The 4,907-nt window shown below is 53.7% G+C and overlaps 1 long non-coding RNA gene across 1 annotated transcript; it reads left to right on the forward strand.

Annotated features, from left to right (window-relative positions):
- Positions 1-1,593: 1,593 nt before the first annotated feature.
- LOC139045350 (uncharacterized) lies at positions 1,594-2,883 on the forward strand. The gene is made up of 2 exons (XR_011503549.1): positions 1,594-1,813; positions 1,926-2,883. It is a non-coding gene; the product is annotated as an uncharacterized lncRNA (long non-coding RNA).
- The last annotated feature ends 2,024 nt before the right edge of the window (positions 2,884-4,907 follow it).

Genomic DNA, 4,907 nt, shown 5'->3' on the forward strand with positions numbered 1-4,907 from the left:
AAAATACACCAGTATTCAAGGAGTTTTAAGGTGATTTTTTCCCTCTCTTTTTTTTTTGCTTCTCTGATCTAACTTTGTAAAAATTTCTACAATGATCATGTATCCTTTAGTAATCAGAAAGAAAAAAATAGAATCAAAGGGAGGAAAAAGCTACCTATGGGAGTAACTGGCTTTTGTCTTTAGGAAAATGGTGTCAGAATTGTAATCTTACTGTCTTCTCTCCCACTGGACCCTCGGGGGACCCCAGTGGATAGTGGGTGCCAGGGCTGCGAGGGCTCTCAGCCTCTCTCCAGCTATACTCGGGCTCGCAGGGGACCACAACGGAAGCCCAGGCTGATTTCCTCAGGTGATCTGTCCTCCCCACTTCCCTGAGCCAGTCCCCTCACCTCCGTTTCTCCATCTGTCAAATGGGAGTTTCTCCGGCAGCGTGTGTATTCTTGCCCTCACTAACAGGGCATGGGGGCTGAACACGGGGATGCTGGAGCCCGGCAGAGCGCGGGGGCCGAACACGGGGATGCTGGAGCCTGGGACGCCGTCTCCGCCACTTCTTTACTTCACGACCTCAGGCAAATCATTTAAATCCCACAGGCCTCAGTGTCTTCGTCTATAAAATGATGTGCCTCATAGGTGGTTGTGAGGATTAAAAGAGTGAATGTTTGGGACGTCTTTAGAATTACGCCTGGCATATTATAAGTGCTAGATATGTCGTATATTATAATCAAGCTAATATATGCACTCTCCTAGCTGGACGGACAGTGAGGACAGAGTGGTTAGTATTATCATGGTTCTTGACTGGCCCCCAGGGAAGGGAGCTCTCGGGATGGGAGTCAGCCTGGCCCGATCTGGCCTCATCTCACCCCCCTTGGGCCCAGGTCTGAGACAGCCCTCTCCCGGAGCCACAGGGACCCTGGTGAGTCAGAAGCCCCAGGGATTCCTGCTCAGATGTGGCTCTGACCTTTCACCCAACCCGCAGGGCCTCTCCTGTCTGCTGGGTCCCACTGACTCAGCAGCCGCAACCCTTCCCTCCTCAGATCCTTTCCATGCTGCTTCCTCTTCCAGAAACATCCAGCCAGATGGCCTCCTCAACTCCCCAGCCTCCCCACCTTTGCCCAGAACATCTAATTGGCTTCCACCCCAGAACCCACAGTCACAGCCACCCACACACCTGCCTTCCCTCCCCGACACACACACACACACACACACACTCCTACACAACAAGGGTTTGACCTTGGAGTTGAACATACCTGGGCTCTAAAACCAGATCCTCCACCTATGCTAACTGGGCCTCAGTTTCCTCATCTGTACAATGGGGACAGACCCTGCCTTAGAAGGCTTTGTAAGGCTTCTGTGGGGTGATAGATGGGAAAGGCTTTGCCCTGTGCCTGGCATGTGGCAAGTGCTCAGAAAACGGTAACCCTGGTTATCATTCATTTTTTATGGTTGTTGGTGAACCTGTCTGCCTCCCAGCCAGCCCTGGTGGTTTAGTGGTTAAGATTCAGCACTCTTATCACTGGGACCCAGCTTCGTTTCCTGGTCAGGGAACCACGCCACCCATCTGCTGGTTGTCATACTGTGGCAGCTGCATACCCACCTGCTGGTTGTCATACCGTGGCAGCTGCATGTTGCTGAGATGCTGAAAGCTATGCCACTGGTATTTCAGGTACCAGCAGGGTCCCCCGTGGTGGACAGGTTTCAGCAGAGCTCCCAGACTAAGACAGACCAGGAAGAACGACCTGGCCACCCTCTTCTGAAAAATTTGGCCATGAAAACCCTATGCATAGCAGCAGAGCACTGTCTGATACAGCGCCAGAAGGTGAGAAGATGGCGCAAAAAGACCAGGCAGGGTTCTGCTCTGCTGAACACAGGGGCGCTAGGAGTCGGAATCCACTTGGCGACACTAACAACAATAAATTTGCCTCCCCCAGCAGCTGAGCATGCCTCAAGGATCAAGGCTGGAAGCATCATTCACCCCAGGCTTCCCTGGAGCCGTTGACCAGTGCCTGGCACAGAGGAGGTGCCCAGTACGCATCAGGAACTTAAGTTCTGTCCGCCAGTTCTCTGAGTGTGCCCAGCAAGCGGGTGACCCTCTGCAGTTGGAGAAGCAACAGCAACTGTGGAGGCTGGAGGAGGTGGCCCTGAGGGCCCCCACCAGCCCAGACTGCCCTCCTGGAGAGGACCAGCAGCTGTCTCCTCCTCAGTCTGGGCATCCACAGAGGGAGGTCTCTGGCTATGGAGCTGCTGAGCTAATTAAGAATGACAAAGCACCATGTAATTGCCAGCACTTGGTGAGTCCCCTGCCTCTTCCTGCCCCTCCTTCCCTTGCCCTGCTTGGCACTGCCTGGCCTGGAAGTCCTCCGCACAAACAGAGCCCGGTGGAGTGGCAACACTGAGCACAGGCTGGTGTCAAGCAGACCTGGAGACTGGCTGCCTCTGCTGCCCCCTTGCAGCGAGACCCTGAGCAAGGAAGTTCCCCTCTTACGTCAGCTCCATTTCCTCGTCTGCAGGGCTCTTGACCTTGTGTTAAGAGGAGGGACAAGGCTAAGGGGCCGACGGGGCTGCACTTGCCGGATGGTTGAATGCAACAAGGCACACAGCCCCAGGTCTGAACCCCAGCCCTGCCACTCACCAGCTGTGTGATCTTGGGCAGGCCACTTACCTTCTCTGAGCAACAGAGTCCTCATCTCCAAAATGGGATTTGTCTGAGAGCACTTAGCTCTTACGAGGAGAATATGCGTTTGTCCTAGATCTGTGCCTGCGACAGAGAACCCTGGACAAGTTCCTCTCTATCAAAGTGGATGCAGAAATTAAGGGTTGAGAACTTATGAGCAATTTGGTAGAGTAATTTTATGTCTTGAGTCTCATAATAAAGAAATAGGCTTGTAATTTTTTTCATTTTATTTTCCTAGTAACTCATTTTTCTTGTATTTTATAAAAGTTTTGGTCTGTGACAGATTAGAAATTTTTAAAAACCAGTCCTTCTCCACAGATGGTTCCAGAAGTGCTGCTTTGGGGGTCATTGTAAAACAGAAATGGTAGCAATTTCATCATAATATTTACATAGTTCTAGGGTGTGATTTCCGGGAACTTTTAACTTCTGTGACTCCCAAAGCCTGCAAGATAAAGACCATATCTCTTAGCCTGGCTTTTGAGGCTCTTCTCGCTATAACCCCAAGCTACCTTCCCATCTTGCCTCCTCCCCACCCCAACCCCCATCATACCATCCTGTTCTCCCTTCCCCCAAACTTTCTATGCGCTCTTACTCCTCCATGCCTTTTCCTCTGCTTTTCCTTCCACCTGGAATGTCTTTCTCACTTTGCCCGAAAACTGCCGGACTCCTATTCATCCTTTAAAGCCCAGACCAAATGTCACCACTCCTGGGAAGTCTTTCCCAGTGCCACCCCTGCCCCTGCCCTTGGCAGGGTTGGTTGTTCCCTGCTCTGCCTGCACAGTGCAGCATATTATGTGGAGGCAGGACACTGCAGTGGTTAAGGCTACACACAGGCTCAGGAGTCAGAGCAGTGTGGTTTGGGACCTGCCTTGGGCAGCTGTATGGTCCTAGGCAGGTGACTTCATACCGTTGAGCTTCATTTGTCCCATCTGTGCAGGGGACTCCACTGCGAGGAGTAGAGATGATGCGCGAGAGGCTCCAGCACAGGACACACGGGAGGGACTCAGGACGTGGCAGGTGCTGTGAGCATCATCCCTCTGGTGTGTAACCTCCCACAGTGTTTCTCGGTCTCCCTCCTGGGCTGGTTCTTCCTTGTGAGCAGGGACACTCGAGAGCGTCTGCTGTACCTGGATGTCTCCTGTGCCCAGGTGCTGGTGGCCGTGGCGCCCTTGTCTGTGGAGTGCTGATTAACGATCTCTGTGGAAGAAGGAAAAAAAAGCCCTGATTTTTTCATATGTGCCAATTTCCATGGTGTAAATCCATCCACGATGGCCAATTTCAAGTCACCAGAAGTTCAACAGCCAGCTTGCAAATTTCCTGAGTATTGAACAGTCTGCTCTGGGAGACTCCAGCTCCAATGCCCTCTGGGTGTGCCAGCTCTGAGCAGAGAGCAGGCAGAGCGGGCTCAGGCCCCCGTTTAAGAGACAGGCTGCCTCCCAGGCCCTGTGCCCAAGCCAGCACTGGAGGGCACCCAGGGACGGGCACCAGGTCAGCCATGCCCTACAGAGGTCCTCACTCATCCCCTCCACCAAGCGTGCAGCCCCTTTGTTCTCTGCCTAAAAGCCTGTGAAGTCGGTCTGCTCTCTCCTCCTCAGAAGGAAGAACAGAAGCCGGGCCAGCGGGCCCAGCTGATCTATCCGTCAGTGACTCTTGGGGGCCTAGGCAAACGGGGGCTACCGGAGCGGCCACCAGGGGCCAACTTGCAATAGTCCTGTCCCCACAGCGGTTGCAGGCTGGTGAAGCTAACCCTGGTCGCAACGTCCCCTGGTCACAGTGTCCCCTGGTCGCAGTGGGGATTGGCGAAGGCTTGTTTGCAATCTCCTCTCCCCTCTCCTCCTTTAGTCATGCCCAGCCTCCGAGTCTTTGCCTATGCAGTTCCCTCTGCTTGGAATGCCCTCTCCCTCCCCATTCTCCACCCCTGGCAATCCTTCCCCCTTCAATGCCCAGCTGAAACACGCTTCCTTCCAGAAGTCATTCCGTTATACTCTCAGGCCAGCAGAAGCTGCTCCAGGCCCCTCCGCAGGGCTGGGAACGGAGGCGTGTCTCCCTTGGTGCCCCTTTGCAGCTGCCGGCTCAGCTGCCTTGGCCCCTCCCCCCACAGCAGTGGGTTCCCTTGGGACGCTAGTTAAAAATGCACATTTCTAGGCAACACCCTCAGATCATCTGTGTCCACAGGTGGGGCCTGGGAATCTGTGCCCTATGGGATTTGGATATAGAGGACCCGAGAACCTGACCTTGA

Source organism: Equus asinus, chromosome 5 (genome assembly GCF_041296235.1).
Source record: "Equus asinus isolate D_3611 breed Donkey chromosome 5, EquAss-T2T_v2, whole genome shotgun sequence".
Taxonomy (NCBI): domain Eukaryota; kingdom Metazoa; phylum Chordata; class Mammalia; order Perissodactyla; family Equidae; genus Equus; species Equus asinus.